The sequence below is a fragment of the Brassica napus genome, chromosome C7 (assembly GCF_020379485.1).
Source record: "Brassica napus cultivar Da-Ae chromosome C7, Da-Ae, whole genome shotgun sequence".
NCBI lineage: Eukaryota > Viridiplantae > Streptophyta > Magnoliopsida > Brassicales > Brassicaceae > Brassica > Brassica napus.
The window spans coordinates 2,425,969-2,439,835 of NC_063450.1; the positions used below are offsets into that span (position 1 = coordinate 2,425,969).

Genomic DNA, 13,867 nt, shown 5'->3' on the forward strand with positions numbered 1-13,867 from the left:
CTCATGTCAAGCAGCCAGACATTCAGGTTCACCATGCAGATGAGAGTAAGCAGAAGGACGAACTGAACAGAGAAAAGCTGGTCAACCATGATACAGTTGAGGATGATGAATATCATGTATCAGGAGAGCAGAGCAAAGTAGAAGAAGCTGATACAAAAATATCCGACTTCAGCATCGATCGACACTAGTAACTCAGAATGAATCGATATCCGCACTTCAGAAACGATCGATACAGATATTTGTCATCGATCGATACCTTCTACAATCCCTGATGCTACCACTGTGTATGTTAGGACTGGACGACCGAGGGCAATTAGAGACTATAACAGTCCTGAGGATGCCTATGCTAAAAGGTCTGCATTGCGTCATTCAGCACTTCAGAATACTGTCCTTGAGCTGCACCCTGCATATATCTCTCTTGTGGGTCAGCATTCTTTCCAAGGTTTTCCTCATGAAGATCCCACTAGCCACCTGGAGACATTTGTAGATCTGGCATCGACCATCAAATGCAATGGAGTCTCTGAAGACTACTATTTATGCAAATTATTCTCATACTCTCTTGCTGGAGAAGCAGCATATTGGTTCAGGAAGTTGCCACTAGGATCTCTCACTACCTGGAATGACATCAGATACGCCTTCCTCAACAAATTTCTCTATGATGCTGCAGCAAATCTAGAGATTGAGATAAGGTCTATGCTGGAATATATGGTGGAGGATGATGAGCAACATGAGTCTGGAAAGCTGAGCATAGTAGAAGTAGCTGATATTAGTGACACGAGCTCATCATCGATCGACACCCTTACCATAACATCAATCGTCACCCCCCACCTCATCGTCGATCGACCCCAGTACCTCAGAAATGATCGACACAGACTTTTGTCATTGATCGATTCCACTTGAAATCCCTGAAAGATCGAGTTGTCCTCAGAACATTGCAAACTCGACACAGGAGAGCATCGATGAATCAAGCTGTGATCTTACCTCAGATGTCGACAAAGTCACTCTGAAAGACTTTATGGAGTTGGAAGAATGGCTTCAGCAGAAGCTTGATGATCAGCCAGGTTTGGGAAAAGGTCTGGAAAATTCTTTAAAGGCTGACGACATCGACCGACATAAACCTGATGAGATTGATCGACACACACCCTACGACATCGATCTACAGTCACTGTCTAACATCGATCAACATACACCCGACTGTATCGCTCGATACCCACCTGATTGCATCGATCGACACCCATGTTTGGATGAACTATCAGGATACTTGATTGAACCAGAACTGGTTGGAAGAAAAGAACACACTTATGGAGCCTCACACCTTGCTGTCCCCAAAAATCTAAGACCACCTCTATGCGAAGAAGAAGCTGTTGGGATTTGCAAAAGAGTGAAGAGGATACATGATCCTGTGAAGTTTGTTGTTCCATATGAAGTGTTTGAAGCTGAATCTCCTATCCCACCAGATAAAAGTATGGAGTTAAGTTCCTATGGTTGAGTATTTGATGATAATAAGTACGTAGAAGCTTCTCAAAGAGGGCTGCAATTTAGAGATGAAGTAGATAACTGCCCAGCAGAAGTACCATCGAGCGACATCAACAGAACAAAATCGATTGACACTATCATTTCATCATCGATCGATACCGGTTTTGAAGTGTGTCAGAATCTTTTTGATGGAGGCACCACCATGCGATCAAACAAGTCTGGGGGAAAGAAGATGCGGAATTGGAAGAAGAGGAAAAGGATCAAGGGAGATCCTCAATTATCATTGATTCCCCACTTCTCAGATGGTGTCAGAAAACCCAGAGTGCGCAGCAGATGCTTCTCACAGCCTTTTGCAAAGCTCAAAGCACTCCTTATTGCTGAAATGATAGACAAAGGAGAAGGGTATACGGAGGAGGCTTTCACACAAGAATGATAAAGCTTCAAAGAGTAGACATTGAGACTTGGTTTGGAGCAAGTTCTCATTCTTTTGCGGACTTAAACATATCGTCAAAAGTCAAGCTAATGACTAAAAATAAGCGTTGAGTGGGAGGCAACCCACTGTTAGGTAATTTTAAATATGGTTTATCTTTCATTTATTACTGATTCTTTTTTTTCTAAAGATTTCAGGTAAAAAAAATAAAAAAAATGAACAGTAACGACGGTACTGTAGCAGAGACACTGTAACATCGAGCAACACTGTAACATCGAGCGACACTGTAGCAAAGCACTGTTCATCGAAAAAAAATATTATTATTATTATTTTTATTGATTATTGGTTTTATTATTTATTTATTAATCGTATTAAAAAGGACAAGATCCGAGGAAGACGAGATTGCAGGAGAATCGATGATGGCTACGTAGCATCGATCGACAGAGCATCAAGAGTATCGATCGCCACTTAACTGTGTTGCTCGACACTCACATCCAAGCAGGTATACCATTTTTCCTTGTTAAATATTGCCCTTATGATTTATTTTCCCACCAATCTTAGACTGGATAGCGCTAGTGATAGTGTTGTTTAAGTCTGGGGGAGATTCTACAAATATTGTGTTTTAGTTAGTTAAAAAAAAAAAAAAACCAAATCCGTGTAGACGATTGCTCAGCACATCGACCGATGACACCAGCTCGATATCGATCGACAGCGCTTCATATCCAACAATCGATTGTCTCTTCATTGTGTCGAATGATTGCTCTAGCCATCGACCGATGAGACCATGTCACTATCAATCGACAGCACTTCATCAACATCGATCGATTGTCTATTCATTGTGTCGATCGACACTGATGTCGAGCACGCTATCGTTCTTACTTATTAAATTGTCTACTTATTATTTATGTTCTAACCATAACTCCGACTAGATATACACTGGGGACAGTGTAATTTAAGTCTGGGAGGATGTTTACAGATATTTGCTTATCTATTGAGTTTTATAAAATGTTTTCAAAACTGTTTTTATTGAGTCAAGAAGGGGATAATGAACTTATTAGATTTATGCTTGTTATCTAACCACTCTTTAGCACCATTCTAGACTTACTGATTGCATATAGTACTAAAGATACTAAAGTGGATCAACCTGTCAACTATGTTCACACTTGCTGAGATTGTTTGAAGGAACCGAAGCTGACCTCCAACCTAATTTGACTTAACTGCTTGTCTTGGGGCTTGGTATACACTAGATCGGATTCCTCCTTCAGGTCTGAAAGGTAAAAATCTGAGTGATTTTGGTTTCCTTCTCTCTTCCCTTTGGCATCCTAATAAAATAAAATAAAAGATTGAGATGATTTCTTGCGGTTTAGAGGGGTAGGAGCGTCTCCTGCGACCCCATTATTCTACTCTAATAGAATGATCACACATTGTTAGAAGCGAGGGGTAGGTACATTACCGATGACCCCACTATTCGCCTACACTTTGTCAAGAAAAGAAAAATAAAAAAAAATAAAAAAAAATCGAAAAGTAGGTGAATAAGATGGACTGCATCAGCATCTTTGTTCATTGGAATTGAGATAAAAAAGATTCAGAGAAGGGAGATATAGAGTAAAAGAAACCCGAACAAGACTACCTGTTTACTCAGATACCTGTTGGGGTAAGAGTCCATGTGTCTTGTGATCGATACTCCCAAGGTAAAGCATACACATTTATTTATGTTAAGAAATGAGGTTGGTAGAGGGGAATGTCAGACATGATTTGCTAAGATGTTGGCTAGGTGAATTTGGTTGCTAAGCTAGGATATTGTATAATGTGCTTCTGTGATTAGGACTTCTTAGATGTGGATTGCAATATTGTAGAGGTGATGATTCTAAGTTTTAAATCATGTGAGTCCCTGCTGTTTTCAAAACCTCTTTCAGAGAGACTGCCCGTCTGTTTTGCTTGAGGACAAGCAAAATGGTAAGTCTGGGGGAGTTGATAGACCATATATTTTACTCATTTTTAATCATGGTCTATAAGTGTTTTAAAGTGTTTTAAGATACAATTATTATGTTTTAGAGTCTACTAGAGTATTTACAGGTTCAGGGACGTTTAAAAGAAATATGGTGATTTTGGAGTCTTTTGGAGCCTTTGAAGGTGCAGAGTTGCACAGACGCGTCAGATGTTTACCTATGGATGGAGACCTTCCGACCGTTATATTGAGCTCATATTTGGATACAAGATATAGATTTGTGTTAGCTTTCCAATGCCACCGGTCTCAGGTCAATCAGCATCCTGTAGCAGAAGTTATACCCGTTTTACTGAAGAGATGTCAGTCTGCCTCGCGAGAGGAAGCTGCCGAGAATAGGAAGCCACGTCGATCGATGCAGCACTCTGCACATCGATAGATGGAGATTCCAGATCGTGGGTCTTGTATATTTTATGACTGCGTGAAGTCCAGAAGCCACAAATTATCAAAATGCCCTTAGACGACCAGAAACCCTATTTTATTGTTTTCTAAGCCATTGTTAACGGCAGACTTCTTTACGCTTTCTGTTTCATTGTTTCTCTGAGAGGAGAGAAGGGAGGAACTCCTATCAGAGACCTCCTGGAACTCCTTTGGTTTTATTTATCTATTTCATTTCAGTTTTTCTATCTATTCATCTATGATTTCTGTTTTGATGTCTGAGTAGATCCACCTGTTAGATCCAGGGTTCATATAGGTTTGTGGGATTAGCCCCAAACTATAGATCTGCCTTGTTGTGATATTCATGATAGATCTATACTTATTGCTTGTTCTAGAGTAATTAACTAGAATATTGATCATAGGATTGCATACACAAGCATCCTTGTTATCCCATCCTGACATCTATCTATCATATTAAGATTGCTAGAGAGGGCTAACCGCCAATTTAGCATCCTAATAGGGCAAATCATCTCGCGCATAGGCCTGGCTAGAACCCGTCGATCGATGTCCTCAACTGACTATCGGTCGACGTAGATAAAGGTGTATCGGTCGATGTCCCAATAGGACCATCGGTCGACACTCTTTCGTGATCAAGATACTAACCGTTGAGACAAGAGAGCTAGCGAGTTAACTAGTGAAACATGCGACAGCTGATCACTGAGTTAAGCGGTTGAGCTCTAACATATCATGCATGCAACAAATAGGTACCTATAGGAATTATAATTTCCAACACCTGAATAGAAACCCTAGATCTAGCAACCATCCTTCCATCGAACAACCCTTGCCAAGCTGAACAATTGACTTGTTCAACTTTTTTACTGCTTTGTTTATTCAATTGCTATTTTACTGCTTTATAATCTATTAGCCTAGTTTATTATAAATTGTTTAGATCTAATCGGTTCCCTAGCTCCTTGTGGATTCGATCCCTAAGTACTATAACTCGACCTCTTTTGATGAGAGTAACACTCTTTAGGGTAATGTGAGTGATATCAGTAGGCCTTGTCGTATACCACTTTGTTGGACCAAAGTGAAGGAGTGACATGAGTTAGAACTATTTATTGTTCAAGAGACGGTATAGCAAATGGACATACTCAAGGATTGGCTTCACGAAGCCCATGACGTCAGAGGATTTATGCAGCTAAGCGCCACAAGGATTTGGAGTTACATATAGACGATCTAGTGTACCTGTAAACAAAAACATTTCAGGGAAGACCTAAGACTCATAAGCTAAAGAACCTTAAACCGAGGTACATGAGATTGTATCCTTTTGCGGAGCGGATTGGAGCAGTTTTTTACATATTGGATTTATTAGCTGTGTATCAGATTCCCACGACGTGTATTCACCTTGTCAGCTAGTGGAGATTTTGGATCATCAAGTGAAAGTAATTCAGGGAGTTTGTCTGAGTTCGTTGGGAAAGAGATAAGATCCAGGAGAAGACCTGAGAGGTCGAGCGAGGATTAGTATTCGAGGTTTTGTTACGAAGACATTGGACATGTCAGCTTATGACTTGAATTCGGGGACGAATTCCTTGTAAGTGGGGGAGAATTGCAACGATCTGATTCCGGTCTCGGAACTCGTTAGCCGGCTAAGGCCCAAGCAATACATCAAGGCTCAAAATGTTTGTCTATAAATACTTCATCTTCACATTGTTTTCTCTACCTACATCAAAAACAAAATCAGAAGGTTAGAGGAAAAAGAAAATAGAGAGAGTTCTATGAAGAGAAAGGTGAAATCTTTGTGGAAGTTGAGCCATGGCCGGAGCTGATCACGACTACCACACCCCGAGACTTCGCCAAGGTTGTCACCACCATTCGCCACAGCTGATAATTGCCGGAAACCGCCACCTCTTAAGCTTTGCTTTCGTCCGTTCAGTAAATCGACCATATCTTCCTAACCATTGTGAATCTCGTGCATGAAAACCCACCATTGTGTTCCTCCCGAATATTTGCATCCGCGCGCACGTGAACCTTACGCGCCACCGTCTCCGACCGCCTTTCGCCGGAGCCGCCGTGTTCGGCCGCCGTCAGCCCGCCGCCGGGAAGCTGCCGCCGTATCGCTGCCGCACCTCCGCCGTTGCCGGTGACATTTTCAGTAAGACACCTCCCTCCGCCGTCGCCGGCGATGACCGGCGCCGGTGAGTCGCTGACGACTCGCCAACCCGGCTGAGTCAACCCGGTGAGTCAACTCGGTGACTCGGTCAACCGGTTGGTTTGGCCGGTTTAAAAATTGATTTCGGTTCGGTTAGGGTAAACCGGTCTGTTAAGTCAAATTGATTTCTGGTCAAGGGTTGACCGGATTGACCTTTGACCAGCGAGTTGACTTTTTCATAAACCTTGATCAGACCCGTTTTAAACCGTTCGAAAGGCGTATTGACTCGATTTTTCGCCCTGATTTCAGATTTGGAATCTATTTGAGCATCTGGAGTTCGTAGATGCCACGTCTTCTTGTTGCTACGGTGAGGGCTACTCCGTTAAATCCCGAGCTAGTTTAGTACTACCGTTATGGAAAGTTTAGTTTCAAAACATGATCTGTCTCTGTGAATCGAATCTGTTTTGCGAGTCTTGCTTGATCATTATTGTTATTGATTGATAATAGAAGATTCAACGGTTGTGTGAAATGATTGATGTTAAAGACTGTTATATATATGTACATATAGTTATATAGTAGGGACTATGCGATGAGTGCGGGGGTTCAAAGATGTCTGAGCTAGCGACGCAGATGTTTGGTGTTAGTGCGGGGGTACAGTGAGGTACCAGCGACGGAGATGGTGTTTGTGCGGGGGTACAAAGACATTTGTACTATCGACGCAGCGGGTGGTTGTGCGGGGGTACAGAGACAGACTGTACTAGCGACGCAACGGGTATGTATATCCTTATGAGGAAATGCGTGGTGCAGAGAGAAGCTATGTACTATAAGCGCATGGGTTGTAGCGGCTAGTTCTCTAGCCGCATAATGATTGTTCTGTGTGGTGCTATAGGCACCGTGTTTGTTTCATGCTAGAGCTAGGCCTACGTAGTTGTAGTGCTATGAACTCAGTCAGTGGTTTGCGGTTTAGCATCCATACCTCGCTGGGCAACTCCCTTGTTGCTCACCCCTCCTTCTTTCCCCGTTTCAGGTGAGACCGACGAGCAGGAGTGATTATCGGACCGGTGCTATTGGGCTTTTGGGCTTCTATCGCTTTTATCATTATCGGGCTTTTAGGCCTTTGGACTTTTATCGTTTATGTTATTTCCTATTTCAGACTTTCGGATTTTTGTTGTCTTTATATTTCGGACTTATGTCGTTATCTATATTTCAGATGTTATTTTATATTATGGATTTCCAGCGTGGATGTTGACTTCCAAATATTTATAAATGGATATATCAAAGCTATTTATTTATCGAATTATTTTTATTATTTCGAAATTGACGGGTGTCACAGTTTTGGTATCAGAGCTATTTATTTATCGTAATATTTTATTATGTATATCGGGGTGTCACAGTTTTTGGTATCAAAGCTATTTATTTATTATAATATTTTATTATGTAAATCGGGGTGTCACATAAACACTCTCAAGCACAACATTAAGAAAGAGGAGGATTCTATGAGCTTAGCAATTTCGATTAGGTTAGTGGCAGCAAGACTTTCAACAATGAAAAACAAATCATTCAATACAATCTGAATTGACGTGTATGTTAGGATTAATATAGCTGCAATACACACTTACAACACCCTTTAATAACAAATATTGAAAATGAGGTTATACAAATGGTTAACTTGACCGAGAAGCTTCTTTCTTTAACAGCCAGTGTGGTGTGCATGGCATCATTTGATGTGAGTTTCCAAGACACTGTGCTTCACAGTGAGATGTTCAACAAGTTAGTCCCTGAGGCACTTGAGATTTTAGGGAGCTTCTCTGCCTCAGATTACACTACAAGAAATATGTACATTGTTAGCGCGGAAAATATGTTATATTAGATGTTTGATAGCGAGTTAGTAAATGCTATGTATACGGCAGGAATCATAGGTACCCCTCCACAATAACGTTTTTTTAACACTATGAAATGTTCAGATATGATAGCAATACTTAGATGATATTATTAACTTAACTATTAACACTATTTTCGTGCTATTATAAGTCATTTGATAAACTAAAAATAATTATAATTAAAAATAAATTAATTAAAAAATAAATCAGAATTGGTTTATAATTAAAAATAAAATAAATTTTATTTATAAATTAAATTTAGTTTACAATAAATTTTGGTTTACAAAACTAAACCAATAATACATAAATATATTACTCTACTCTTAACTAACTAAACCAATTGATTAACTAAACCTAAACCTAAATCTAAACCTAGACGCTTCAGCCGCCATCGCCACCTTCACAAAGCTTCAGCCACCATCCACGATCCAAACTCGCCACCATATGCTGTCCTCCTCCACCCTCGCCACCATCCGCTGTCCTCGCCACCGTCATCACTCTCTCTCTCTCTGCCATCGTCAACAGCATGATATCACCAAGTCATCAAACCATCACGCTCAGCCACCATTGTCGACCTTGAGACCACCACCATCAAGCTTCTTCAGCCTCCTCCACCTTCTTTAGCTAAGAACATGAAAACAAATACACAGAGGGAATCAAATACATAAGAACAACAAAAAATCAAAATCAAAACAAAGATAGAGGTGACCTTAGTGGTGGTGAAGTGTGCGCCGGAATCGAAGGGAGTGGTGGTGGTAACGAGCGCCTCGGTGGTGGTAACGAGCGCCTCGGTGGTGGTGGTGGTGACGTGTTGAGAGGAGACGTACGGAGGCAAGTTTCAGAGACTTGGTCGTACTCTCCATGATTCTTCTTCTCTCGACTCTTGGACTCAAAACTCCAATCAACTTCAGATCTAATCCTTGTCGTGAGAGAGGAAAGAGAGAGAAGAGATGAGACGTCGTGAGAGAGGAAAGAGAGAGAAGTGCAATCCTCGTCTTAACAAAATTGACCAATAGGAAAGAAGCATGAGGATAACCACAAGGTTCATTTGTGACCATTTGATTAAAGTCAATCTATGATCAAAATTAATCAATAAGTATAAAACTGTTATTTTATTTAATAGTTATTTTACTAATGTTAATTATATTTTTGAGTAGTTTTGTTTATATAAAAATTAAGTTATTCATTTACATTATAAAAGTAATGATATAAAATCAATAAAATGATTAGATTTCACTTTTTATAACATTTAAAATTAAATAAAACTATTGATTGGTTTGTGTAATTTAGAATTTGGTGTATGTATATAGTATGGGGTATACATATGTTAGAGGAAATATATTTTATTTTAAATTTATGGTTTAAGGTTTGTAGCGTATAGGATTTGAAGTAGTGTATGTGGTTTGAGGTTAAGTTTTGGGGTTTAAGATTTGAAATATGATATAATGTTTGTAGAGGAAATAAATATATATTATTTCAAATTTATGGTTTGAAGTTTGTAGTATATAGGGTTTGAAGTATTGTATGTGGTTTGAGGATAAGTTTTGGGGTTTAGTGTTTGAAGTATGATATATGGTTTGTAGAGGAAATATATTCTATTTAAAATTTATGGCTTAAGGTTTGTAGTGTACGGGGTTTGAAATGTTGTATGTGGTTTGAGGTTAAGTTTTGGAGTTTAGAGTTTAGAGTATGCTATAAGGTTAGTATTTTGTATTAAAGTTGGAAATAACTAATTTGAAGACTAGATATAAGATTTGTAGTTAAATTTTAATAGTTTGATTTGAAATTTATAGGATATAGATTTTGATTAAAGATTTGTGTTTAGAAAATTATAGTTTAAGATTAAAAAGACTAATTTTAAGTTTAATTTTAAGATTTGAAGTTATAATATGAAAAAGATTAAAGTTTTAAGGGTTTTCTTTAGAGTTTAGGGTCTAAAACCATGTTTAAAGTTTAGGGGTTCAAATAGCTTTTTTAGTGTTAGAAAAATGCTATTATATGTTTTGATAGCATATTACTGAAGCCGCTTAAACAATATTTTTGGTGCTTAAGTCTACTTTTCCGCGAAGTATTGGTGGAATCAATAATTTTGTCTTCCCCCTCACTTAATTTTCCAAATATTATTAATTAAGTGCTATTTATGTTATTTTCTATCATAGCGTTTATCTAACGCTATTATATAAATCCGGAAATTTCGAAATCATCTACGATAACAGTTTAGTAAAACGTGCTATAACAATCTGCTATCAATGTAGACTTTTTTTTGTAGTGTTACCATTATGTTGGCTGGATCTTGGATTGATTCACGGGTTTACACAAATGCAGAGAGAGAGAAGTGCACAAGATCTCGCGCCTTCATTGAATGGATAATTGATCTGCATTTAAAGAAGGGCAGTTTACTCAGATATATACAATTTTAGGACAATTGACAAGAACCATAAAGATCTTTTTTTATTACTGGCATTTTTAAAATATCAAGCGTGCCCTTTTTTTATGTTATGAAAAAAAACATATTTACAGGAATGTCATTACTTTTCGCTGCCACATAAGCAAAAATCCGGCGCCACGTAGGAATTATGTTCCGTGTTTTCATTAAGCCAGCCGTAATTCGCTACATACGTCGTTACGGCTGATTTATATCTACATGTCGGTTGAATAAACAAATGCGGCTGAGTTAAGAGGAAAAGACTGACTTAAGAACATAAATCAGCCAAAAGGTATGGCTGAATTATAAAATTGTGGCTGATTTATGAGAAATAGGCTGACTTACAAACAAAGGTTACGGCTGACTTATACATCGGCGGTTTGTTTTCTGGAAATTTGGCTGAGTTGTAACTAAGAGACGGCTGGGTTATGTTTTCCCGGCTGAGTTAATGAATACCGACTGGCTAAGTTATATAATTTACGGCTGACTAATGTGATGTTGTTACGGCTGAGTTTATGATAAGTTGGCCGTAATAGGATGGATTAATAGTAAACTCAGCTCGGTTACGGCTGACTTATTAGGGAAAGATTAATTACTAGAATATCATTCGTTTGATGGCTGATCTATGTGACGATACGGCTGATTTATTGTTTTTCATCTTAATTACGGCTGATTAAGGATCAAAAGATTAATTACTGAAATATTTTCTTGGTTCGGCTGACTTACATTGTAGATGAGAGCTGATTTACGTAGGCTGAGTTATATATTTGTTTGTCGGCTGATTAACCTATTTTCCATGTCATCCGCCATGTCATCAACTTGGATTTGCCATGTCATTGCTAACGAACTACTTTACAACTACGTTTGTCTGTCTGTTCATCTTCTTCTTCATCTATCTATATATCTATCTTCTTCATCTTATTCTTCATCTTTCTCCGAGATCTTATGGATCCGGTAATTATTGTTTATGGTAACTGGATTAAGAAAATAGATATGTATTCAACGCCGACATGAAGAATTCGCAAAGTCTGTACTCAATGATTACAGATTGAATGAATTGAGAACAACAGATTGAATTCACAACAACAGATATGTATTCAATGAACAACACTCCACCAGTTTCCGGAGAACAAGGATGACGAAATGAATCAGAATGACAGAGCAAGAGAGACGATTAAAAGAATTGGGTTTAAATTTTTTTGTATTACGGCTGGGTTTTGGGTTTTAATGTTTTACATTACGACTGAGTTATATAAACATGTTACGATTATATTTTGTTTTCTTGATTAGTATAACGGCTGAGGAATGGATTTTAATGTTTTCATATTACGATTGAGTTATCATTAATTTCTTCCTTATTTAATTTTTTAACTCCTCGTGATTATCGTCTCCATGTTATAAATGGCCTCGATATTAGTTCTGAGCCTTCAAATCAAGAAAGACGAAATGTCCCATTATTATAAGGCGTTTAATATTATAAAAAGGATTACCGTGAATGTTAAATCAGTTTTTAAATACTAAAGTATCGTCTTGATGTTATAAAAGCCTCGATATTAGTTCTGAGCCGTATTTTCCACACTCAGCCGTCCCAAAGTATCAAACCTAAATCTCAATGGGCCATGATAAAACCCAAAATATTAACGGCCGAGTTATGTTAATATTAATGGCTGAGTTATATTATGAGTTAAATAATAAAGTATTACCGTCTCGATCTCTACGAAGGCGTCGATGTTATATTAACCAACATGGCTGAGTTATTTCAAATATATTTGCTTAGTTATATGAACGTTACATTAATGGATTATTTCCCAATATTTGAATTGCCTGAAAAGATTCAGGCGTTAGTGGTTGAACGTGTGGCCGGTAACTCCTTCACAACTATCTATGGCCTAAGAGCATCGTGCAAGACGATGAAGGCGTTAGCAGAGCGGAGCAGGGTAAACCATTTTTACGATGTGTTATCCGTTCCCATGAGACTCAATATGCCTCCTGAGTTGTTTAAAACTTGCTAAGCAGAGAGAAATCCAAGCACACTTTATATGAAGGGTGTACAGTTTTCCTTCACATTTAACCTTCAGGAAGAAGGACTTGCTTTCATGAAGCTTGCAGCGGATGAAGGATATGAGCGTGCTGTGTATATATTCGCAATGACTAGAAAAATATTTTGGGGTAATGAGGAGTATTTTGCTCGTTTTACGAGGGAATCAGTTGACAGGATCGGGAAACTAGTTCGATCTCTAAAATGGGCATGGGGTTTGTCGCACAATAACGAGTTTCTGGCAAAGAGGGACGAGTTCATTTCAACCGTTGTTCTTTCGTTCTATAGTTGCCAGTGTGTTCCTGTTATGGAGCGAGATTGGGTCTTGTGGTACATTGAAAACAGTAAGGGTGACAAAATGTGTAACCGCTGTTTCTGGATCAAAGAGTTGGGGCTCTTCTTCCGTGAGTTTGAACCGATGAGCGTGATTATGGACACAAGGGAGTGGTGAAGATGTATTCTATCAGAATATTTTCTCTTTTTATATTCTTTGCTGTGACATTATTACGGCTGGTTTATATTTTACATTATGTTCTTTTAATTACGGGTGATTTTTGTAAAAAGGGTTCTCTTCAATTACGGCTGAGTTTTAGTTTCATAATGACTGAGATATTTGTTGGAGTGTTATTAAACTCGAGGATAACTGGGTTAATTAAATACGTGATAGCCGGGTTATTGTTACTTAAAGGCTAAGTTAATGTTAACTTTTTGGCTGAGTTTTTTAAAACAATCCAAGATACAGACTCGGAATCCGCCATGTCAACAAACTCCTTGCCATGTCATCACTAACTAACGAAATTTATTATTTGCTTTACGAGACTGTTCATGTTCTTCTTCATCTTAGTTATCTATCGTCTTCATCTTTCTCAGTTGGTTATGGATCCGGTAATTATTGTTTCTGGTAACTGGATTAAGAAAAACAAATATGTGTTCAACGTCGACAGTAGAGGGTGTAAAGTTCTTCATTTAGATGAGAAAACAACACATAAAAATTTCAAAAAGTCTGTTCTCAAAGATTACGGATTGAATGATTTGAAGGATCATATTCAGCTTAGCTACATGTTCTCGAATAAAGCATTGAAAACG

General features: G+C 38.4%; 1 long non-coding RNA gene across 1 annotated transcript; it reads right to left on the reverse strand.

Moving 5' to 3' along the window:
- Window positions 1-8,541: 8,541 nt before the first annotated feature.
- On the reverse strand, window positions 8,542-12,415 carry LOC125590715. Its single transcript, XR_007326717.1, has 2 exons — window positions 9,028-12,415; window positions 8,542-8,942 (listed from the first exon to the last, which is right to left on the reverse strand). It is a non-coding gene; the product is annotated as an uncharacterized LOC125590715 (long non-coding RNA).
- Between the last annotated feature and the right edge of the window lie 1,452 nt (window positions 12,416-13,867).